Source organism: Pleurodeles waltl, chromosome 10, assembly GCF_031143425.1.
Source record: "Pleurodeles waltl isolate 20211129_DDA chromosome 10, aPleWal1.hap1.20221129, whole genome shotgun sequence".
NCBI classification, from domain to species: Eukaryota; Metazoa; Chordata; class Amphibia; order Caudata; family Salamandridae; genus Pleurodeles; species Pleurodeles waltl.
Window position 1 is genome coordinate 731,709,969 of NC_090449.1, and position 27,033 is coordinate 731,737,001.

Sequence of the window (27,033 nt, forward strand, 5' to 3'; positions counted from 1 at the left end):
TATGGAAAAGTGTATGAGACACTTGGTTTTTGTTGTAATTTGTCTAGTTTAATAGGTCGATCGGGTGTGGTCGACAAGTCAGAGTGGAAGTCGAAGTGAGTGAAAGACTTTTTTGACTGATCAGTTGAGGGTGAAATTTGTGGGTTGAATTTTGCTTAAGAATCAGGGAAGCTGACAAAGAAGGAGTAGCTGCTAGAGCAAAACAAAGTCAGTGAAAAATATGTAAAGTTTCTGAAGCGATTGTGTTACCCTACCTGCAGTAAATCGACAAATTGGGATTTGATTTGTTTTGGTGCTCGCAATAATTTTGCATTAGTTTTGTGTGAATCTGAGTTTGGGAGGACAAGCCGCAAGACTTTGTCAGCCGCGGTACGTGAGAGTGTGACATCATTGGAACCGCGCTGGGATAGGTTGGTTAGTGAGAAGGGTCGCACACAGATTGGCAGCCGTCCGTGAAGCACAATTGGTTGAGAAGGTGGATGAAGAGAATTCTGGCAATAAAAGTCACTTCCTGATTTGATTTGAAATAATATAAAGGTCAGAAAGATGACATTTTTCAAAGCTTTAAAGAGCGCTCTAAGGGGAGATATGTACATCACAGCGAGTATAGGGGATATTGCAGCACCAGAAGGTACATAAGCTTACATTGTAATCGAAGAGAAGGGTGTTGCACCATGTCTTTGGCTAAAGCGATAGTGAAAAGTGACAGAGAAAGATGGGAGCCTAGGATTTCCTGCTAATGGAAAATTCAATTTGAGGAACTTAGAGTATTTGAGGAGGGTGCTGTATGACCTAAATCCCCCCCTCTGAAACGAGCACAGTTCGAGGCATTAGTGATCTGGGAGTTAGTAGCCATACAGCAACAGCAACAGAAATTTGAGAGAAGAATGAGAAAGGCAGAAAGGACACTAGTGGAGGCTAGATGGGATCATGCTCAGAAACTTTGGAGAACGGAGACTTTGCCGGGAATTAAGTTATTCCCAGCAATTACACAAGACAATGAGAAGGAAGGGAAGCTAGAAAATCTTTGGCATATGAGGAAGAATCAGACGATGATGAGTTTCTTTTACAGTTGTTGAGAAATCATCCACCACCATATGCAGCATATGAGAATGGTCCAAGTACCAGTGCTGATCCTTCAGCTCCGACACAGATTAATTTGACAATGAGTTTGGTGCAGGTTAATCCTAGCCCAACACAGAGCACAATGCAGAGCGGTCTTAATGCGCCTACTACTCCAGTAGTACAAGCTCAGGTGCCACAGTCAAATATCCAGAGAATATACCCTGATGTGCCCATTGTGGAAACTGCCACAAATCTAATAGTGCCTGCAGAACAGGTTTTCCCGAGACTGACATTGGTTCAGACAGAGCCGACTCAACTTTTTCTGCCGCAAGTGCAGCCACAGGTAATGCCAAGATACACTCTGATAACAGGGACACAGTCGGAAATGTCTGTACTGATGAGCCAAAATCTGGGAACTATGCAACCACAGAACCTCGGTGTTAGACCAAGTCCAAAAACTGTATCTGTACCTGTTACCATAGGTCCAATTGTGCCATTGTTTGGACAAGAAAATCCCAGTGAAACTGGACAGGGAGTCCTATGTCAAAATTCAGTGACGGGAGGATGCAACAAGACTATCCGAGTTGCCTCTCCTGTGGGACAGACCTTTGACAGATCTAGATCATTGCTAGACCTTAGTCCATTCAGAGTTCCTCCGGATGCTGTGATAGGGTCGAACATTAGTCAGAGCCTGAAATTACTGATACCACAGACCCCGAATGCAGTTGTGCAACAGGTAACATCTGTTCAGGCCAATAACTATATTTCACTGCAAGGTTTGACAGCCCAGCAATTAACTGAATGGTTAGACAAGCTGAATACCGCACAGAGGGTCCAAAGTGAGAGAAGTACTTGAAATACACAAGACTAGGAATGGAAGCTGGTGAGATCATTGAGGGAACTACAGGTGTGAGCAGCTTAGAGTCCTACACAGAAGCAGAGTTGAGATATCTGTGTCCGAAGATTACAAGGGAAGTGAGTAATGTGCATCAAAAGCTAGCAGACCTGGTAGAGAAATACAGCATAGAAAAAGAGAAAACAGAACATTTGAAAAGAAGTTACAGGTTAGATTTTGAGGCTAAAGATTTTGAACACATGAGATCCGCCGGAAGGAAAGCCCTCCTTCGGGAATTACTTCAAAGTGCCCAGACGTGGGGAGCATTAGATAAATGGGAAGGCAGATGGGTAAAGAAAAGAAATAAGAGAAAAAGAGATTCTGCAGAGTTAACTGCCAATGTGCAGCAGGACAAGGATCCGGTGAAAATTTGACAGATGAGGGAGATTCCAGGAGGGAATTTTGTTCATGGCCCTTGGAGCAGAAGTGAAATTCTGTTGTTTACAAATGATTGTCCTAGATTGAGAGAGAAGCCAGTAGATTGGTACCAGCAGACAGAGAGGTTTGTGAAACTTGCAATGTGCCTGTGTAAGGCCTTGAACACTCAGTTAGAGATAGTAGTTCCAGCTGATCTTTAGATGGAGTGTAAGAGGAGTATAGATGGGCAAACGAGAGAACCGAAGAGAGATCATGTTACAGGTGCGCCATCTCCTGAGGTAATAAAATATTACTACAAAGTGATTGCATTTTTGAAAACAAGATTTTTGTGCAAAAATATTGACTGGCAAAGAATAGACAGGACAGCGCAGGAAGCAAAGGAGTCACTACATGCATATTATGAGAGATTGTTGGTAGCGTTCAAGCAGTACAGAGAGACAGAAACAATTGAGCCAAAAGACATGATTCATTTTTATGTTCAGATTTGTGGAAGGATTGGGACCTGAAATTAGCCAGATAATTAGGAGGCATTTGATTTGCTGGCAAGCAAAACTGATTGATGAGGTGCTGCAGTATGCAAAATACTGTAGTGATGAGATTGAGTTGAAGCAAAGAAAGCTGAAAGAGAAGGCAATGGTGAGCAGGTTAAAGCTGCACAAACAAGGATGCAGGGAACTTTTCCAGAACAGCTACCACAGCAGCAGCAGGGAAACATGGTATTTCAGAATCAGATGAGAGGTAGAGGTCGCAGAGATAACATAAACCATGGTCCAGACTTGGGTACTGTAGTGGTTCAGAATAATGTGCAGGGAATGAAGAAATTGTTGCCTTGTCACGCTTGTGGAGTGTTCGGACATTGGAAACGGGAGTGTCCGATGATGGTGCAGGAAGGTGTCGTTCAGCAAACTAATGACATCAATTCATTCCAAAACATGAGAGGACCGATAATGAGAAGTCCTGATCCGAATTTTCAAAATAATGTGAATCAAATGTAAAATTTCCAACCCATACAACGGGTGCAAATGCCACATGTACAAATGACACAGTTGCAGCTGATGAAACAGCACGTTCCCATGGTACCTAGACAGCAAATTCAAATACCTCAAGCCCCAATGGAACAGCAAGAGGTGATGCTTCCTCAACAGGTCACAGGTCAGAGGTCCAATCAAAGTAATAACACTGTACACCAATTCCCATTACACAGTGAGGATGGAATAAACAATGATTGGATCAGTGAGAGTTTGGATAGGAGGCATGTGTGCTTGTAGCTTCTTTAGTGGTAGATCAACAAGGTCCCTATGTGAAGGAATAGGTCACTTAGTTTCGTTCTTAGTGGACACAGGAGCTGCACGCTCTACAGGAAGAAGTACAGAAGTTCCAAATTTGGCCCTTTCAGGGAAGACAGTCCAGGTTGTAGGAGTAGTGAACCAGTATTTGACCGACCTGATTACGGAACCAGTTCAGGTTAAAATTGCCAACTTTCAAGGATTACAAAAATTTGTAGTCTGTGATTCATGTCCAGTATCCCTAATGGGAAGAGACTTGCTGTGCAAAAACAGGTGCTTGATTACTTGTTCAAATGACGGAATTGAGATACAGACAAATAGTGATGATGAAGATGACCCAGCTCCAGAGACAGAGTGTGAAACTACAAATGAGGAATATCCTCACAGTGAAGGAGCTTCCGCCTGACTTGCAGGGAAGCGTTAAAGAGAAAGTGTGGGACCTGACAGGGAAAGAGATAGATCTGATAAAGGGAGTTGAGCCAGTCAAGGTTTCTGTAAAGCCAAATGCGATTTTTCATTGAATTCCCCAGTACCATATGCCACAAGATGTTCTTATGATGGTCGCCCAAATAATTACAGAATTCCTGGAACAGGGGGTCCTAAAGGAAGTGTTGAGCCGCCCTTGTAATTCACAGATAATGGGTTTGAAAAAGCCCTGTGCGAAAGTTCGAATTGTCCAGGATTTGAGAAAAATAAATGATATTGTGATTAAATGTTGCATTGTGGCACCAAATCCAGCTGTGATAATGTTTCAAATTCAATGTGATGCTGAATGGTTCACTGTCATTGATCTATCACAAGCCTTCTTTTTCTGTGCCTCTTCATGAGGGCAGCCAATTTCTCTTGTGTTTCAAATGTTTGGACCGAGTTTACTGTTGGTGTTGAATTCCTCAAGGGTTTTCAGAGTCATCCTCCATATTCAATCAGATCTTGAAAAGAATTTGGAGTTGTTAGAATTGCCTTTCCAATCAACCTTAGTATAGTATATTGATGACCTACTGATTGCGTCTAAAACAATGGACGAGTGCAAGAATGACACGATTGCCATGCTGAACCATTTGGAAAGAATGGCCATGAAGTGTCTCCACTTACATTGCAGTACTGTCAGAAAGAGTTGAAATGCTTGGGTCTCCAGATTAAGAAGGGGTCGAGAAAGATATCCAGAGAAAGGGTCACAACCATATTGCAGATGAATCCTCCGACCACACAGAGAGATGTCAGGATGTTCTTGGTGATGGTAGGCTACTGCCACCAATGGATTCCTAATTTTTTGGTCATTTTGAGACCATTGCAGAAGCTGACTCATAAAGAAGCCACTGATCCCATATTGTTAGATCAGGCTGGTATGAAAGCATTTTCTGAATTGAGAGAAAGTCTGTGCAAAGCTCCAGCTTTGGGTATGCCTGACTACACAAAACCTTTCACATTGTTTTGTCACACGCCTGATGCATGTTCTTTGTCTGTCTTGACACAGGTCCATGGAGGTGTAAAGCACCCAGTAGCATATTTGTCAGCTACTTTGGACCCAGTCTCAGCAGCTTTACCAGGCTGTTTGTGTGCAGCTGCAGCGGTTGGACAGAACCTCACAAAGTGTGAAGGTATAGTGATGGGCCATCCCCTAACAATAATGGTCCCTCACTCAGTCAAAGTTCTCCTTACCCACACCAAGACCTAATGTTTAACAGGTGCAAGATTGACCAGATATGAGACAAATATTCTAGGGTCACCAAATGTGTCATTGAAAAGATGTACAGTGCTGAACCCGGCAACCTTACTTCGAAATGAGAATGTTGAAATTGAAAAATCGGAGGAGATTGAGCACGATTGTCTTGAAGTAACTGATTTGTGCACAAAACCGAGACCTGACATTAGAGACACCCGATTGGAAGAAAGTTACCAAATTATCTTTGGTGATGGTTCTTGTCTAAGAGAAAATACAGGGACACTGAGAGCAGGATATGCCGTGTGAACAATTTCTGGTATCCTGGAAGCTTCTTGGCTTCGAGGAGTGTATTCTCCACAAGTAGCGGAACTGGTAGCCCTTATAACAGTGCACCATGTTTCTGCCCAGTTACCATTTATATGGATAGCCAGTATGGATTTGGAATAGTTCATGATTTGGCCAGTTGTGGTCACAGAGAGGCTTCATGGCCTCTTCTGGCTCACCAGTGATAAATGGTGAAAGAATGAAATAACAGTTGCATGCTATCCAAATGCCCAAAAAGATTGCTGTGGTGAAATGCAGTGCACATCTGAAGTCACAAGTTTTTGTGTCAATGGGAAATGGATATGCAGATCAAGTCACAAGGTTTTGCGCATTGAACTGTATATCGTTCAAAGATAAGTGGGAATTGTTACCGGAAGAAGATGAAATGTGTCAAAATTTTGCAATGAAAGTAATTGATATATTGGAGGGATTGAAAACATTGCAGAATAATTTTGACAAGTAGGAAAAACGTTCATGGAGCAAAATGAAATGTGTACAGTGACAAAATGAACTGTGGGTTTCAGAAGAGGGTCAATTGGTCTTGCCAAATAGTCTGTTGTCTCAGATGGCTAGGTATGAGCTTGGTCAAGCATATGTTGGGAGGGATTCCGTGTTTCGATTGTTCAAGCACAATTGGTTCAACCCAAGGTTTAGACAAGTTGCTGAAGCAGTTTGCCATTGTTGTGTCTTTTGCCAACAATGAATGCGGGAAAAGGGATAGTGGTTAATTTGAGCCACATTGGGAAAGCCGGAGGTCCATTCAGCAGAATGCAAATGGATTTTATTGAGATGCCTGTGTGTGGAGGGTTGAGATACGTGTTGGTGATTGTCTGCATTTTCAGTCACTGGATTGAAGCGTACCCTACACGAAGAAATGACAGCCTCACAGTAGTGAAACTGCTGCTTAAGGAACTGATACCACTCTTCGGGTTTCAGATCTTTTTAGAATCAGATTGGGGAAGTCACTTCAACAATGAAGTAGTGAAATTGCTTTGTGCAGCATTGAACATTGAGCAGAAGTTGCATTGTAGTTACCGCCCTGAAGCATCAGGACTAGTGGAACAGATGAATGGTACCTTGAAGTCAAGAGTTGAAAAGATGTGTGCGTCCACGAATCTGAAATGGCCTGACGCACTGCCTTTAATTCTGATGACAAAGAGGAACACACCTGACAGGAAGGCAGGATGGTCGCTGCATGAGATCCTCATGGGCCGAGCCAGGAGATTGCCAGCGGTGTCTGCAAATGCAATTGTCAACATTACAGATGATATGGTGTTGGACTACTGCAAAGGTCTGGCTGATGTGGTTCGCTCTTTCCCTAAGCAGGTGGAGGCCACCACACTGCCACCGATCAATGACCCAGGGCACAACCTGACAGCCGGTGACTGGGTTGTGGTCCGGAAACACGTGAGGAAAATATGTTTGGAGCCTTGTTGGAAGGGTCTGTTCCAGGTAGTTCTGATGACTACCACAGTTATGAAGTGCGCTGGAGTTCCGAACTGGATCCACGCCAGCCACACGAAAAAAAGTGGCATGTCCTTTGGACAATGAAGAAGAGTTGTTGAGAGTACGAACAATGACAAAACAAGTCTCAGGGCCGGAAGGAGAACAAAAGGGAACTGAGAGCGGAACTGAGCCCATTGAGGATCGTTCAGTCACTCCTGTGAGAGACGAAGGAGGATATCTCCGGGAGGGTAACAGTGAGCCTATTTCAAGTGAGGCAGCAGGAGAGCCTAGTCAGAGGAGGGCTTTCCCATAAGCAGATGATTTTGAGAGACAAACAGAGCAGTTGCCAGTCCCCGAGGGGCAAGGAGTTGAGGCGGATCAAAGTCATTGTGATCTGACTCCTCCTGAACCAGTTGCAGGTCCGTCAAGAGAAAACACCACAGAGTAAGAAGAAGTTTCAAGTTCAACACTAAAGAGAGCATTGACCAAGGGTCCACTGAAAGGAGATAAGTGGCCGGAGTCACAAGCAAAGAGAAGGGAAGCAGTTGTTGAAACAGCAATAGAGGAAGAAGTAGATACAACAAGGCGAGAAGATCTAAGTGAAGGAGAATTGAATGGTGATCAAAAGTTGAAAAGAGAATAGCAAGTCGAAGATACGCAGGTCCTGAATGGGTGTAAGGAACTACAAGTGAATGGCAGAAAGAGTTTTTGTCTTTTTGGGCCAGATGTAGCAAGTTCCGATTTTGCGAATCGGAAATTGCAAGTCAGTGCGACTCGCAATTTCTGATTCGCAAAATCGGATGCAGAACAGTGTCTCAGACACCGTCTGCGATTCGCTATGGGGTCGCAAAGACCCACCTTATTAATATTAATGAGGTGGGTCGCATTTTGCGACACCATAGCGAGTCTCTGCACACACAGGGATGGTGGCCTGCTGCAAACAGCAGACCTCCATGTCTGTGACTACTTTTTAAATAAAGCAGTTTTTTTATTTATTTTGCAGCCCGTTGTCCTTAAAGGAAAACGAGTTGCAAAATAAAAAAAATAACGAAACCATTTGGTTTTGTTTTTTCATAGTAGGCAGTGGTCCTTTGGACCACTGCCAGCTCTGAAAAAACCTTTTTGGCAATATTCACAAAGGGGAAGGGGTCCCATGAGGACCCCTTCCCTTTTGCGAATGGGTTACCACCAGTGTGACACTGGTGGTAACTGCGAATTGCTTTGCGACCGCATTCGCGGTCACAAAGCAATTTAGCATCGCGATACGAGTCGCAAATAGGAAGGGGACACCCCTTCCTATTTGCGAGTCGCATTCACAATTTGCGAGTCGGTACCGACTCGCAAATAGTGAATGAGAATAGCGATGAGCATTTTGCATGGCGCAAACTGCGATTTTCGCAGTTTGCACCATGCAAAATGCTTCCTACTTCTGGCCCTTTGTTTTGATTGAGACATTCCAGGTCAATATTTTAGCACTTGAAAGGAGCTAATGAACTGAACTGTTGAAACAATTTGAGAAAAGTGCAGAGAGAACAGAGACTGTTGAAAGTAACTGGAAAAGACTTTTGATAAACTGATTTGATTTTGAAACTCTGATTTTGACAAGCTGCTAATCTGATTTGACAAGCTGCTTGCCGATTTTGAGAAAAGGATCCTGGAGAGAGTGAGAGCTGTAAGCAACTGCTAAAAGAAGATTTTGTTTTTGATTTTTACTGCAATTTAAAAAAAAAAATCTCTTTTGCTTTCTGATTCTTTACAGGTCATGTGTCACCTTATCCAGCAGGGTAGGAAGAATAGGTGCTGTAAATACATGAGCATTGGCTTGGAAATTGTGTGTGTGATATTGTTCGTGGTATTGATTGTGGGCATGACTGTTCTTGATAAGGACAAAGCCAACCATACTTCCACCTTAGAGACAACTGCTGCATTAACTGCTATAGAGAAGTTTAGATTGGATGAGAAGATCTGCATGTAGGTAGTAATGCCCAAGGAGAACTTTCTTCGAATGTCTTCTATTGCTTGCTGAGTATGTTGAAACAATGGATGTGAAGAATAGTTTTGTGTGTACACAGATTCCTTAATCGGTCGAAGAAGGAGTTACCTATCATAGTTTGCCTCTAACTTATGGGATAAGTTGTAGTCTGGTACTAACAAGTTTATATAACTAGGAGTACATTCAGTACTTCTATTCCAACCATGATGTGGTGTTTTCATTTGTCCCTATAATTAAGTATTTGAGTAGAGTAGCTAAGGACAATGACATAGTATTAGTTGGAAGTTTCTTTGAGCCACATTAACTTTTGGCACAGCTTACACTCACAGAAATAACCTGACATGTTTGCTTACACCCTTAGAAAAGAGCTTCTTAGATCACACAGATGACAGAAGAAAGATGTTAAAGGAGAACTTAGAAAAAGCCTTAGAGAAAAGGACTTACAGAATGATTATGCTTATAGTGCAATAAAAACACAAAGGAATTAAGCCTTAGATGCGCAACACATAGGGAAGGTTTGTATATAGATAGGCCTAAATCACGCATTTACACTTTATTTGTGGGAACGAGTTAATGTGTTTTGTTTCAGAGTAAATGGGCATTTATCTTGAATGGACAGGATCCAGCGATACCTGGCATATATTACATCTGTGGTCCTAATGCTTATTACCATCTTCCTGGAGGATGGTATGGGACATGTTATTTGGGGATAGTTTTCCCAAAGATTTTTCAACTTGACGACTTGAAGAAATTTCCAAAAGTGACTGAATTACATCATATTAGACAGAGGAGAGAGTCTCCTTGTGGTATAGTGGGAGATATATTTGGAGCAATGATACCTTTAGTAGGAGTTGTTATGAATTCGATAAAGATGCGGAAGTTGTCTATTATTGCGGATAACATGCTGACAACTTCTTCGGGAGCCATACTCCTGATAGATACTGAATTTGCTGCTGAAAGAGTTATGACTCTTCAGAACCGCCTTGCATTAGACATTTTTTTGTGAAGGATGGCGGAGTTTGCAAAATGCTTAGTTCTAGGCATTGCTGTCCGTTTATTCCTGACAATAGTAAAGAAATTAGAAGCTTACTTACTAATCTGACTAATGAAAGTGCCGATTTGAAAGAATTGAAAGAACCAGGTGTTTGGGAGAAAGTTGGCAAAGGTTTTGCTTCAGTGGGAAATTGGCTCAGCAACATTGGGAAAGGGATATTATTGAAAATAATACAGTGGATATTTCTTATTGTGGTTTGCTTAATTGGAATACGGGGGAATGTGTAAATTGTGTAAAAGGATTACATTGAAAAAGGCGAAAAATAATCAGAGGAGGGAAGAAAAGAAAAGTGAAAAATTGTTTAGGGAAAATTCAAGAAAGGAAAAACAGGTTGAAGGGGTTGAAATGACAGAATTTTAGCTGATGCAAAAATTTGTGAAAGAAGGTTTAGTGTGATGACACATTTAGTCGTCAGAGGAGGGATTGCTAACGCAGACGTTTTAATGAAATTATTAATGAATATTCATGTATTTTGAGTATTGAATTTGTGTAAAAAATTTATTAGCCTAGAGGAAAATAATGCATGCATTTGAAAGAGTGAAAACGTGAGTGGCCACCATTGTTCACGAAGTGTACTTATTAATGGCTTATTTAAATGAAACGATGAGCTTTTGTTTGATTAATGTAGTAATATGTCATATTGAGAGCTATGCATCATGTATTAACTTTATTAATTATAGGCCTTAACTTAGCAGAGATCTTGGCTTAGTTGCATGGCCTCATGACAAGTGGAATTTCTTAGGTGTTTAATAAAATGTCTGCTTAAAGAATTAAATTGTGATTTTCCACTGTGCTGACCTAATGTGCTCATATCTAAAAGTCTTTCTCATGCAAACTGCTTGCCAGACGATGCTGTTCTTGCTAAATGAAACATTGTAAATGTAATGTGTGCAAAACTGACTTTCCAAGGAGAGTACAATGAAGACACTGTCTGGAGTATAAGCTACAACAATATTGTTATCTGACGAGCAATATGATGAGGACATTACGAAAGGAGCCAATCATCGATATGAGAACCGTGTACTAGTAGAAATGTAGATTTGAAGTTTTAGTTTTATTGGACAAAGTGTGAACATGCGATCTCTTGACCAACAGGGACTTGGGAAATAGTTTTAGGGAATTTAACTTAGCCGGACTGCATGGAGAAGAAGTCACCATTTACTAATTTCCATTGCCATTTGCGCATTTGCCTTTTGCCCCTTTCCATTTTGCCCATTTTCCGTCTTGACAAGAGACATGCTTAACTTTAACGCTTAAAGACTTTGCCTTTTCTGAACCTTGATGCTGAATCATGATGCTTTGCTGAACAGATTGATGTCCTGATGACGAAGTCTGTCACAGCTTGCTGATCCAAACTGAGGATAGGTATATTGACAATTATGTTATTTGCAATGTCTATTTGCTTTTGGTTCTAGGTAGCAACCGCGCTATTTTGAGAGCCATAGTTAGTTGTTTTTCCAAATTTGTGTTGACTAAGTTGATTTGCATGAAGCTCAACATGCTTATTCTAATCTGGTGTTAGTTAGGTTCCTCACTAATGAAAACTGATACATAAAGTAACATTTGATGTCTTTCCTTGCTGAATCTAAATGAATGTAATATCGTTGGCGCAATTCTTCTTGCTATTAATTTGCACTGTAACTTTAGAATGTGTAGTAGCTCAGGCTTTGATTAGATTGCTATTCTTTCGTTGTTTCGGTTAGCCAGTGTTGTTTCTGTGTTTTTTTATCATTTGAGTTTGAGATTATTTTACGTGACATTAGCATTGTTAATATAAGGAAATAAACATTCTAACTTTTACCTAAAGGTGTGGTTATTCATGACTGCAAGGTCATGGTATGTGACAATTACTGACTCCTGTTGATTACTAATGTTATTGATTGTTATTGATTATTGATGCCAATGATTAATTATTGATCTGCAGGTAATGGATTTATGGTGGGAACGTCTTAGGCGCAGTCAAAAGGTTCATCAACCTATTTGTGTCCCCTTGTAAGTTTACTTATTAAGATCAGATGCACCACCAATAGCACCACCTGAATATTAAAGAGAGTGGGGCTCAGTGAAGAGCCTTGCGGAATCCCACAGAGATAGTGAATGGTTTTGACACCAAATTACCCATTGTCACAGTGAGTTCTCTCTGAGAAAGGAAAGACCGGCACAACTTTAGGGCTGAGCCTCCAATTCCACCTTCTGCCAAGTGCTCTAACAGAGTCTCATAATTAAAAGTATTGAAAGCTGGCAAGATGTCTAATAAAATCATGGCAGCCTTCCCCCGCCATTCAGTATATTCCTCACTTGATCAGTAGCCACCACCAAGGCAGATTCCATGCTATTGTTGGGCCTAAAGCCAAATTGCAATGAGTCCAAAAACTCATTGTCCTTCACATATTTGGACAACACAATGTTAATATGTTTTTCAGAAATCTTCGCTGAAAAAGGAAGACCTGAAAGAGGGCGGTAGTTCTTTGGGACCATTGTTAGACATTTTTAATAAAGAGCTAATGGATGCTCTCTTCCATTCAAGTGGAAAAGATCCAGACTTCAGAATGGAATTAAATAACTGCATGGTCTGAGGGGAACAACCGCTTCCTTAATCTCGTGCATTCGTTTTGGAGGACATGGGTCAGAAGGGGCACCTGATTTGGTTTTACCAGCCAATTCGGTCACTCTGTCTTCTGTGCCCAATGTAAAACTGATTAAAGCGCCGGACTCAAGCTGATTATCTAGGTCAAGAGTAGAGTCAGCCTTACTGCCCTTCGAATTGCTGAAAATGTCCTCAACTTTGTCTTTGAAAAAGACTGCTAATTGGTCACAAAACTTCTGACTAAAGGCTAGAGTAGAATTTGTCAGTATGCTGGATAGGAACTCAACTGTCTTAAAAAGTTCCTTGGTGGAATTCTTGAGTTTAGGTGCAGAATATGTAATCTTACATGCACTTGGGCACTCATCTTTGCACTCATGCATCCATTCTTCCATCCACTGACTCATACTTTTATCCACACTTTGCCATAACTGCTATAAAACACACATAACCTCAACATATGCAAGATAAATTAACAGAATGCAAGTGGAAAAAAAGAAAACATGTTGTCATCTAAAGACGGCTGGTATATCCTTGCAATAACAAAACTAAATATAGAAGTGAGTGTCTGTCATGAGAGGTATTGTTCATAGTCTATAGTTAATTTAAATTTCCAGCATGGCTGCCATATTTTGAACCAACCTCTTGGACATCTTGGAACGATAAAACAGTGACACAGTATGGACAACGGCATTCCATAATGGTTTCCTGGTTAAGAGGAAGTACGCAGTGGTACACGACACACTGTATATGAAAGAAGCGTCAAGCAAGTAAGCCATTAGCACTGCCTGGAAAGTTCTTTTATCCTCTCAAGAAAAGGATAATAAAAAGAGAAGCAAATAAATGAAATAGACCCTATAGAAGGAGAACACTGAAAAATGAAGGACTGGCCAACCAGCCCTGACACTGAAGCACTCTCATTTCAGGGCCGATGTGCATCTTTGATCAGAAAATTGCAACAATAACTGGGAAAGACAGCCAAGGAATTATGTTTACCGAGCCATTTCCCCATGCATTACACTTTCATTGATGGAAGACGAGTCTAAATGATGCTCAGACTGACCAGTCGCAGAAACTAGCTCACCCAAAGGCCCTCAGTGCATCTAGGTGGATAAATATTTCTATATATGAATGTGTGCATTATTTAATGATTTCTGTTCAGTACACAAACTTTATTCGGTCACAAACCATCAAGCAATAAAAAGAAAACATTGTATATATAAATGAATGTACAAGTAAGATTTAGTAAAAAGGTTAATAGATAACAATAAAAAAAAAGCGTCATCAACTATTCACAATAAAACAAGAAAAATCTCTCAATACTTATCCCAGGACATACAAAATTATGGGTTACAGTAAATTTAAAAAATGAGTCCATGTATGCCACAAAGCCACAAGGAACTTGCTAACTGCATAGATTAAAATGGCAGAAGTATCACTCTTTAAAATCCTGAAGGCAGTAGCAATTTGCGTAACGCCCAGCATCTGACAGACTGGGCATATCCACTTACGTCGGGGGAGGCATACACTATACAGAAGAACATAAAGGGGGTCATTCTAAGTCTGGCGGGCGGCGGAGGCCGCCCGCCAGACTTCCCCCACCAAAATACCGCTCCGCGGTCGAACGACCGCTGAGGGTATTTTGGGATTTGCCCTGGGCTGGCGGGCGACCGCCAAAAGGCCGCCCGCCAGCCCAGGGCAAATCAACCTTCCCACGAGGACGCCGGCTCAGAATTGAGCCGGCGTAGTGGGGAGGTGCGACGGGTGCAGTGGCACCCGTCGCGTATTTCAGTGTCTGAAAAGCAGACACTGAAATACAAAGTGGGGCCCTCTTACGGGGGCCCCTGCAGTGCCCATGCCATTGGCATGGGCACTGCAGGGGCCCCCAGGGGCCCCGCGGCACCCCCTACCGCCATCCTGTTCCTAGCGGGAGACCCGCCAGGAACAGGATGGCGGTAGGGGGTGTCAGAATCCCCATGGCGGCGGAGCGCGCTCCGCCGCCATGGAGGATTCGCAAGGGCAGCGGAAAACCGGCGGGAGACCGCCGGTTTTCCTTGTCTGACCGCGGCCGAACCACCGCGGTCAGAATGCCCTGCGGGGCACCGCCGGTCTGTCGGCAGTGCTCCCGCCGACCCTGGGGGGTCAGAATGACCCCCAAAATGTTTAACTGGTTCCAAGGCAGTATTACAGCATGGACATAAGCTGAATACCGACAATGACCTCCTACTACCAGTAAAAGACAATAGCGGTAAACACCCATAACGGAAACGAGCATACAAACTCTTCGCCAGGGTATCGGGGATAAGATCTAAAAAGGGCTCAAACTCAGGGTACCATTTAAAATCAAGGAAAGCATTAGTCAATCGATCATAAGATAAGCCAAGAAGATAGTTGTTCCTAACATGGGACCAATATGCTATTTTCAAAGACAGTATGTGAACCTTCTCTCAATTCTGTGGGTTTTCCCAATAGTTCCCAAGCCCTAAGGTATGGAACCAATTAGAAACATGCCTAAACCATGGAATAGAAGTCACATTAGATCTTTTTAAAATGTCAAAAAGGGAATCCCTGTAAACAGCAAGCTGGGGAGTCGTCCAAATTCTTACCCAAAAGAGTAATGGTTTTAGGGCAATCAAATCAGAAGTATGGTTAAAACCAAGATCCAAATAAATGGGAATCAGGGGGCGCTACCTGGACACGCATGTAGCGCTCTAGCAAAATTATTCTCACCCACCACTAATTTGGAAGTTTTGCAGGACCCCACACCTCAGCACCATAAGTAGCAGCATTTTGCACTTTGGCTAAATAGATCTTTATGGCCGTAGAAACTGCTTTCGTGGTTATACTCAAAATTGCAAAATGGCCCCAGATCTGTGTTGAAGAAGGGACACACTCTTATTAATCTGTTCTTCCGAAAGCAATGTATTAATGATTTCTGTTATTTTAGGATTCTGGCAGACAGCTATGCCTATCAGGCCTTCTGAAGAGATTCTAGCAAGAATTATAACAGTGCAAATCTTCTTCACCTAGGGTTTGTTAGAGGTGGTAACCAACATCAAACGTCTTCCCTACAGAGGTAATCTGTGACAGTACATGAAACAAAATATGTGCCTGCAAGCTTTAATGCAAGGAAAAAAACTCAAATGCATATTGACATGCTTTTCACAATCAATATGTCAGGTCTACTGCCTTTATAATAACTTTTCACAATAAACAGATCAGACCCAGGGTATTTGAAATATTTTTCCAAGTGAATGCAACAGGCTTCTAGCTGTTATCATTTGCTTGTCACTGCAATCGCCTTATATTGATATTAAGCTTTCCCACAAGACACAATGAGGTATGCCACAATGAAGTTGCAAATATGTACAAAATTACAATTGTCCAAACAATATAAAAAATCCTACCAATAGAGCCCAATATGGACTATCATAGCACAAATCATTCTATCTCCATGGTTTGTTGTGTAGGTCACCAACACCAAAACTCGTGTTCTCTATGGCAAGCTGTGAGACTTTGTGTAACAAAATACCTGCCAATAGGCTTTAGCACACTGTAACAACAATCCTCTCATAAAAACCTATTGCCTTTAAAAACATCCCTTTCACGATAATTAAATAAGACCTACTTGCTTTGTCATAACTTTTCATTATGAACACATCACACATAAAGATTCTGCCATAACCTTACCAGTAAGCCTTTAATATTAGTTTGACAATGCATTCAATGCAGGCCTTACGAACTGTGCATAAAACGGCAACCACCAGATTTACAGTTAAACAAAATAACAAATATGTACACAATATCACTTGACAAAACAACATACAACCCCTCTCTATGGGGCCTAGCAAGAATCATCATGGTAACATTTTACTCCCTGGGTTTATCAAAGAGGGTGAACACACCACAACCCTTTCCTACTATGGTAATCTGTGAGATTATATGTGACCATATACCTGTCTACAACCTAAAACATAATATAATAACAATCCACTATTAGAGGCATCTTGGCTTTAATAAAAAATGTCTGCAATAAATAAGCCAGTCCTACTGCCTTTGTCCTAACTTTTCATAAAATATATACCAGACTTATGGCATCTGGCATAACATTTCTGTGCAGACTAATCAAGCCCACAGCTGTTATCATTGACGTCTCCATAACTAACTCAGGTCTACTGTACTTAGTGTAACCTTTCCCATGAAGCAGCAATCAGGCATGCAGCACACAAAACTGGAAAAGTGTACAAAATTACAGTTAGCAAACCATAACACTATCTCTCTTGAAATGCCTTAATAAGGATTCTCACAGGGCAAATGTTCTATACTCATGGTTTGTCAGATGGGGTAACCAACACCAAAATAACTGCCTACTAAGGTAATCTGTGAGATTCCATGTATCAAAAACCCTATATGTCGGTTTTGATTTAGAGTAATACCAATCCACCCTTAAATGCCATTTATATATGCTTTCACAATCAATGTCAGGCTTACTCCTTTTATCGTAACGTTTCATAACAAACTATAGCCTTTATCACCAGCTTGTCAACATAACCAACACAAACCAACTTTGTTGGCCATAAGTACTCCCACAACACAACTTTAGGAAATTACCCTCTTTTTGGCATGGTTACCCCCACTTTTTACCTGCTGTCGGAGTGTCTTGAATGTTTTCACTGGGATCCTACTAACCAGGACCCCACAGTGATTGTGCTCTCTCCCTCTAAATCTGGTTGCTTAGGACTTTGCACACCTCACAATTGGCATACTGGTGCCCCCTTATAAGTCCCTAGTATATGGTACTTAGTTAACGAGGGCATTGGAGCACCAGGGGATCCCCATGGGCTGCAGCATGTATTGTGCCACCCATGGGAGCCCATGCAAAATGTGTCTGCAGGCCTGCCATTGCAGTCTGCGTGAAAGATGCATGCACCCTTTCACTACAGATCACTGCACCAGGTCACTGCAAGTCACCCCCATGGTAGGCCCTCCTAACCTTAAGGGCAGGGTGCAGGTTCCTGTGTGTGAGGGCACCCCTGCATGAGCAGAGGTGCCCCTACGAACACCAGCTCCATTACACTGGACTTCATAAGTGTGGGGAAGCCATTCTACCCATGTACTGGACACAGGTCACTTCCTGGGTCCAGCTACATAATGGTAACTCTGACATTAGGCATATTTAGTAGCAGACATGTCAGAAACATACCCCAGTACTGTTGCCAGTATTGGTTGTATGATTCTATGCACTCTGGGGGCTCAATAGAGGACCCTGAGCATTGCTCCTGCCTGTCTTCTGGGGTTTTTGCAGGCAGCCTGCGCTGCTGCCACCCCTCAGACAGATTTCTGCCCTTCTAGTGGTTGACCAGCTCAGGCAGAGGAAGGCAGAACAAAGGATTTCCTGTGGGAGAGAGCGGTAACACCCTCTCCCATGGAAATAGGTGTTACATGGCTTGGAAGGGGTAGCCTCCTCAAGCCACTGGTATGCCTTGAAGTGCACATTTGTTGCCCTCCTTCCATAAAGCGGGTTGCACCAGTTGTCCCCGGTCCCTGCTCTGGCGTGAAACCAGACAATGGAAAGTGGAGTGACCACTCCCCTGTCCATCACCACCCCAGGGGTGGCGCCCAGAGCGCCTCCAGGTGGCCACTTGATTCTGCCATCTTGACTCCAAGGTGAGCAGAGGCCCCTGGGAGCATCTGAGTGGCTAGGTCAGGTAGGTGACGTCACAGCCCCCTCTTGATAGGTGGTCACCCTGCTAGGTGACCAATCCCTCTTCCTGTGTTATTTAGGATCTCCCTCTTGGGTGGGTCTTCAGATGCGACATGCAAGATTCCAGCAGTACTCCTCTGCATCATTTACTTCATCTTCTGGCCACTGGGACTGCAACTGGACCCTCCTGGAACCGACAATCTGCAACTACAGCGATGACTCAGCTCTGCAACATTGTTTCTCTGGCTCCTTCCAGCAACTGCAACATTTCCCTAACTGTGCATCCTCTGAGGGTGGCGGGTCTTCAGCCTGCACAAGAAGCAAGAAGGAATCTCCCTTGGAGTGACTGGCTGTGTGGATCTTCTCTCCTCCGGAGCTGCGTGGATCCTACATCACGGGTGTTGGTCTAGAGTGGTCCTCCTGGTCCTCTCTATCAGCTGTCCAACTTGGGATACCGCAAGCCCTTGCCTGTCCTTGCAGGACAGTACCCCTGGTCACCCCGACTCTTGCAGCTACCAAGGCTTGTTTGTTTCTCCTCTAAGGGATCTTCATGCTCCATTTAGCCCCGGCCCCCAGCACTCCTTCCTGCAAAGCACAGTCTTCTGCCTACTGCTCCAGTGACATGAGACTCCTCTTCAGGTGTGCTGACTGGGCCTCACTGCGACTCGCTGCCAGTGGGTTGCCTGTGGGGGGCTGCCTCCTCTTCTTGTGACTCTCACATCTGCTGAGGGTCACCCCTGACTCCCCTCCTTGGGTCTCCCATGGATCTTGCTAGTCCTCGTCGGCCTTGCAAACATTCTTCTCCAACTCTTGAATTTGTCAAGGCTTGTTGGTGGTTTTCCAGCACCACTGACCAACTGCATCACGACAACCCACGTGGGACATCACTTGCACCACTTCTGGAACTCCTCTTCTACTCCTCTGCTGTACTGATGACTTTCTTCGTCCACAGTTAACCTGGTCCCGCATCCACAGAAAGGTAGGTAGTGGTTCCTGCCACAACCGGACACTCCATCTCAAACTGGACTTGTCCCTTTTCCTTTCCAGGTCCTATTCTGTCAGGATTCACCTTTGGGTTCTTCCAGTCTTGTCTAGGTCTTGCACACTCCTTTTCCAAAGTCCTCCTGTTGATTTGGGGGAAAACCAGGTACTTACCTCAGCTCTCCTGGTCGCTGGGTGTCACTCTGGTACTCACCTCTTGGGGTTCCTAGTTCCTCCAGCTCCCCTCTACTGATTCAATTTTTTTAGTATATATGGTTTGGCCCGCCCCTTCAGCCCTCACGTTTTGCTATTGCTATTACCACTGCCTATTTCTTTCTATGCTTTTTACTGATTGCTAATGTGTATATAATAGTGTGTTTACTTACCTCCAGTTGGGGTATTTCTTATAAGTACTTTAGTATTTGTGTTACTACAAGAAAGTACCTTTATTTGTGTAACCCTATGTGGTGCTTTCATGTGTTTAAGTGCTGTGTGACTGCAGTGGAATTGCATAAGCTTTGCATGTCTCCTGGATAAGTCCTGGGTGCTCATCCACAGCTACCTCTAGAGAGCCCTGGCTTCCTAGACACTGCTTACACTTCACTAATGGGGCATATCTGGTATAGGGTGATAACACCATAGGTGCTCACCACAAACCAGGCCAGCTTCCCACAACAACCATCAGGTATACAGTAATAAAATTACAAATGTGTAAAAAGTCACAGTGTAAAAACAATATAACACCCCTACTAATAGAGCCTGTTATGAATTACCACATTGCAAATATTCTATCCCTATATTTTTTGGGTAGGGCACCAACACCAAAACCCTTGCCTACTACTGTAATTTGCAAAATTCTGTGTAATTATATGCCTGCCTACAGGCTTTAGCACAGTGTAATAACCATCCCCCATAAAGGCCTATTGACTTTAACATATGCTTTTCACAATAGGTAAGTCAGACCTACTTGCTTTGTCATACTTTTCATTATAAACAGATCACACCTAAGGAATCCAACATAAATCTTGACAACGAACTGGTAAAACCCAGGGGACTTACGTTTGGTTTGCCACTATATCCAACATAGGCCTACTGAAGTGCACATAAACTGGCAACCATCATGCATACAGTTATGAACTTACAAATGTGTACAGAATTACATATAGCAAAAAATATAAACCTCATCTCAATTGGGCCTAACAAGATAAATCAGAGTGAAATTCCTCTACTAACAGGGTTTGACAGAGTGGGTGCCAACACCAAAACACTTATGGTAATATGTGAGATTACATGTAACAAAATACCTGTCTACAGGCTGTAACCACATGATAACAATCCACTGTTAGAGGCCTAGTGGCTTTAACAAATGCTTTTCACTGTAAGCAAGGCCTTCTGCCTATGTCATAACTGTTCATAATAAGCATGTTTTAAAACATGCTTTCTGGAAAACTTTGGAAAGGTCTATGCGTAGATAAAACAGGATGGGTTTCAGAGTGGGAACCCTTTAAAAGAGGAGGATATCTTTTATGCCCATTGAATGATTAAGTATCCTGTTTGATTGGATACAACCAATACATATAGAAATGCAAACTGCAGTCCAATCAATGTGCGATCTCATGCAACCTGGCTCTCTCTCACGAGGCAACATTGGGTGTCTTTTGCCTGAGTTAGATAAACAATTCTCCTTGATTGTTTTTCTTTCAAGCTATGGATATATATTGATTGCTTAGAAAATTGAATAATATTGAGCGTATATAAACAAAGTGGCTAAATGTACATTTGAAAGTTTTTAAGTGTACTGTAAATGTCTTGGAATTTGAAAATTGTAGGCAAAAAATGAAATTAGTATCCTCAGATTGATTCATGGGAGCAGTGCAAGTTCATCAAAAAGAATATACTATGGACGATATGTGGCTTCAATTGAATTTAGAAAAGCTCCAAGCTTCCTAATAAAATTACATTTTTTTATCGTTTTTATTTATATTTGTTTGCAAATTAAATACAATGTGTTATCATTTGCATATGTTTGATAAATGCTTGTTTTTTGTATCTTTTGTGTGTTGTTTTGAATTTCAAATCATCGACAATGTTTAGGCTGGGACCTCGGCTTCTAGTAGTGACTCAGTGGGGGTGGGGAGTTCCGGCTCCAGTAATGATTCAGTGGGGGTCCTCGGGTTCCAGTAATGATAAAGTTGAGGTCCACAGAAGGTTGATAACCTCTGTCCTAAACCATGAACCCAGTGCATGCATTCTCAGATGCTGTCTGTCTCATATCAGTGTATTGCAATGCAGATCGCAGATACATCTACTGCAGAATGGACTTACGGCGCCTTGTACAGGTTCAGATCAACTTCTTTATTTTCTGTGTGGAGTCTTATGGAGCAGGTCCTATATACTTTTCCCAGACGCTACAGGCACGTGCCCTTACAAAGACAGTTAAACTAAAAGAACTTAACTTCACTAGTTTAGAAAGAAATGCAGTACCAGGTGCAAACACAGAGTCACCGTTTTGTATGCTTAAGACTACAAAGAATAATTTTTACTTTAGGGTGCTATTGTAAAGACCAGTTGAAGCAACCTTAAAACGGGTCTGTGTGCATTTTCCTGGCAAGTGGCTTATAAATACTCATTCATAGGGAAGTCTGCACATGTGTCGAGCGCACTTTCCTTTATCTACACTGCATGCATATGTGATAAAGCGGTAGTCGGTATGCTCTAGTTTACCATATTTACGGTATATTACATAGTAGGGGAGCATTCAATTGAGTGGAGATTTGACTGCAACGTATACTGTTTTAGAAATCTGCATAAAAAATGTCAAGAAATAAAGAACAAGCAATAAAACTAAGTCATCGAGCTCACTGAACAGATCTTCTGGTTGCCAAAAATAATCTGGTGCACATCTATGCTAGCAATTATTCTGCTCTTTTACAATTGCTTCCTAAGGCACGCCATTGTGTGGCTTCGCAATCCCACTGACTATCTCTCAACCAATGATGTAATAATATCTATAATTTCTACTCTCCGGGAAAGCACAGCCAAGCTGGCATTTTTTTAAGTCATTAATTTTTTCATCTAAATTTAGGTGTTGGGGTTTCGAATTGAGTTTTGAATTAGTATTGAACATGAATATATATAGTTTTTTAGATGCTTGCTAGTAAAGTTTCTCACTACCCCCTGGAAGTGATTTGATTTTCTTCTCAAAATTTCCCGTCTGAATTATCTTTTTCCTTCATATCATCTTTTCTCTATTCGACAATGCCCACTGCTGCCTATTTCTAAACTTCCTATTTCTACGTAAATCAGGTGCAAAATATGCAACGATATTAAAGTTTGCTTAAATAAAAAAACATAACAATAAAAATAATGTTACTAATAATAAAACATTTTATAAAATGCTGTCACCTTCTATTTTTGCAGTTTCCTAGGGCTGTAACTTACAGCCATTATTATTGGTCAAAATCAGTGTACTCACCTTAAAGACCTCACGTCTCAGAGTGGCTTTGTATTGTATGGCCAGGCCAGGCACGGGACAGACTTTTTTCTGCCCCTGTTCTACTCCTTACTGTGGGTAGTTTTTTTCAACATTTTTAAGGAGGCATGCCAATGACCTACAATGTAAGGGTGACTCCTAAAATGTTTTGGAACATCATGTCATATCAAAGATACAGAAGGAAAGAGGCCCAGTGCATATGCAGCATGTGAACTACAGTGCACGTGTTTTCTTGGTCCTCTTTCTGAAACCATCCTTCTCAGGTTTCGGAGAGTGTATAAGAGAGCACTATTTACACATGTGATGTATGCACTGGCCCCTACAACACCCAAGGTCTAAAAGCATGCCCTATGGACCAGAAGGCAATATGTTCCAGCATATAAGCAGAATGTGCACGATACTGTGCTAACTAGCCCCGCAACTATACAAAGGCTGTCCATTAAAGCAGTGTGTTAAAGGAGAGTGAAAGTTGACTAGGGTGTTAATAGCAGCTACACCAAACACTTTGAAAGACATAAAACTGAAAAAGTAAAGTATGGCTTTGACATTACCATTCACCACAGCCATAGTCACTTATCCTTTACTCCCCTCAGTTATGAAGTGTTTTCAGCGTCATGCTGTATGTAAACTATTCCAGTATACAGAGACGGTCCCTTTTTTAGAGTTATTAATACAAGTTGTGATGTGGACAGAAGGGTGACTTTCTTAGATTCAAGAGACAATGCCCTAAATGGGGTAATTTTAACTAAGAATGTGAAAACAGAAAGTATATGTAGCAAATGAAATATGAAATAGTATAATCTTCGTTTAGGTTTGTTAGGTTTTGTTTTTTTTAATGCAAAGATGTGTGAGCTTAAAGAAAAAATACATAACCATAAGCTGTTATGCATTATGTGACATCATACCAAAACAATGTGATTTGGTTGGCAGTTAGTGATTTGCAGCACGCATAGAAAGAGGAAAACACCTCTTGTGATTGTTTTTGTGAATGCAGGTCTCCTTTCCTGCACAAAAACAACCATCCTCATAATGCAGGCATCATTGCACCATGGTGCAAAGGTGCTGGTGTTGGCGCTAGGCAGCAATTTGTGCCCCAGTGCAAGGGGAGAAGACTGAAAAACTCCATATATTGTTCATACAGTGCATTTCTGCACTTTCTCGGTGGTGCATGGTGGCGCAGTAAGACACTTGCCACACCACCCTGCACCGCAGGCCTCCTAAATGAGGCTCCAAATATGTAATATCCTTTTCTGTGGTGAGGGTGTGGGAAGGTTATTTAGAAGACAACATAGCCCGCTCAGTGACACAGACTAGCAAACCTTCACTCTTCTTCTGTTTCCTATTATCAAGTTCAAGGGCCATACCATTGTTGCTACACTGAAGCACATTACAGAAGCCTGCATTCAGCCAGGCTCTTAGTTTAAGGCTACAGTCACCTTTCTTACAGCAGATAACAGCAGTGACAATCGTTTGGTTCTGTCTAGGGTCCAGAACTTTTTATCTTATTCAGCAACCCAAGCAACCAGGGCAAAATTATGTATGCCACCCATCCTAGTTTCAGAATGGTACTTAACTGGTATGATACACTTAATAAAGAGGGCTAGATGCAATACATTCTCAACATGATTTCCTGATTTCATATTTTTAACATCCACAGCTCCACGTCCACCATTTATTTTCATAATATACTAAAGGATATGGTATCCTGTAGGAAGATCAGTCACCCGCATGAGGAAGTCTGATAGTTAGTTAATAGCTGTATGTCTTTCAATGTCCGCTTCAATGAGCTCTCTTGTTAAGAAAGGTTACCCTAAAACAAATAATGTTAGGTTTGGGAAAGGGGGAAACAACAATCAGTAATAGCACTTCCCACTTGTATGTAATCAAATGTGGAGAGACCTAGTAAAGTTCATTTACATTTTTATTTCATTTTACATGATTTATTTTCAACAAATGTTGTTATTTTCACATATTTCATTTTTTATAAATGCAATACTTAAAAACGCCAAAATGTCACTGACTTTCAGGACGTTGGTTGGAGCCAGTAAGCGTGGACTCAGGCATTGCCAAAATTGCTTTCTTGGATAAGTTTCAAGCAAAGTGTAATCACAGTTTGCGTTTCTGCTAACTGCATGGATTCAAGCATTAAGCGATTTTGGAACGTGAACCACATGTGGGGTTATATTCAAGTGTTAAAGTGGTTAAAAGAGCAGGAGTTGGGGTTTTAGTAGCCAATAGTAAAATCATATCACCTTACCGCTGTCAAGCATCTGGAAGACTATGAGTTGCTGGGGATTCCGTTCTAAGACATATATTATGTTGATAAGGTACTGGTGACGGGCTGCTCTAGCTCATGTTCCCCTTTTGAAAAGTTTACTTCCTCTCTTCAGTGGTGCTTCACTGAACTGTCAGGTTGTAATGGGCCTCATTCTTTAGACAATTTATTCTTAGTGGGTTCACAAAAATATAGAGTCAAGTTAGGAGACCATGGATTGATTTGGGTCTTTGATGGGAGAGTTTGGAGTACGGCTGGCACAAGGAAAGACAGTAGACCCCGTGACTTTCTTGACATTTTTGAGCATTGTGATAGATGTGATTGTGATGGAAGGGAGGTTACCATGGACATGAAAATTGTGATGGTAGCTTAATTGGGCAGAATGTTGGTGAAGAAGAAAGTGGAGGTGAGGTCAATTCAGGTGCTCCTTTGGCATTTGAACTTTGGGTGTCAGGCTATGCTATCAGGTAGACCTGTTTGCACACAAGTCACACTGGCTTTGGCTTGACAGTTATTGCTGCACCCTTAAGTGAGTTTGCCAGCAGTTGTGAAGTCAGATTTATGGATACCTTGGCTTTTCTGAAGCAATTCAATGATGTGCAGTTGAAAGCTTTAGGTGAAGACGAGGAGTAGATTATCCACATTTTCCTAGACGTCGCTGGAAGAAGTGGTTATGTTTTCTAATGGCAGGCAAAGTGGTATGCGGAGTAGTGACTGACATATTGGAGGCACAGGGACGCAGCTTTGCCTTCTTTTAAATGTACTTTGTTTGGTTGGCGAGTTGGTGCTGTGGGGCAAAGACTTTTGAGGCAAGAAGGTTTTGTTAAATGCGGCTAACATGGCAGTGGGGCCATTGTGCACAGACCACCGTACTCTGAGGTAACTTGAGTATACCTGGATCCCTGCATAAAGTCAGTCATTTCTTTCAATTCTTTTTATGAACTTCCTAAAACCAATTTTGAGTCCATTCTGATGGTACTCACGTAACAGGATGGGAGAAGGACACCAATGATAAATCAAGTCACAAAAATGTGATTGAGGTGTCCTTACCCCTAATTTTATAAACCGAAACTGAGGATGGTACAGTCATGTTTGACTATCTGTTGCATTTTTTGTAATATATGAATTTTACTATGAGACCTATTTAGAAAGGCAGGTCAGGTTTAACAATAGCAGGTGAGCTGCTGGGTGTAGCCATTTATGGGACGCTTTTTCGGGTATAAGAGCTATAAGTCATGAAATGAAAAGAAAGATACTGATTGAAAGTCAGTGGAGGCCTACAGGCCTAGAAGAGTGGGGAGACCTATAATGGTGCTTTTGTTACTGTGTTTGTTTTCTGGGAATTACACGAGGTTCGTGTGTGATTGTGAGGATGGGTCTTTATTTGCGTTACTTATGTCATGGCTGTTCTTTGGGTTTTTGTGGTGACCAGAGCTGCTAGGTTTGAAAGACAACATGGGTCTGTTAAGATCTCAAGTGAAAGTGAATGGTACAGTAGTGGAGATTTGGCTAAGAAGAGATAAGACTGATCAGAGACAGGTTAGCAAGGTGTTACACTTGTGTGGTTATCCGGTCGAGAAAACTTGCCCTGTAGTAAGATAGTAGGCATATGTGGGAGCAGGGCAGCATATTTGTTCGTGAGAATGTGAAGTCTTTTTCAAGTTTTTAGTTTTAAAGAACGCTTAGGATGGCATTGTTGAAATTGGGTTTGCTGTCAGGGGAATTCAGAGCTGGGTTGTGACAAATGTAAGCATCAGGAGCTGATCAAAGGGTGTTATTAGGAGTTTGGGCAGATACAGGATTAATTGTTACAAAAAGAGACACAACCAAACTGGTTGATGATGTAGTGTTTTTTAGCAGCTGTAACATGTTTTGGATTATCCTTATCTTGT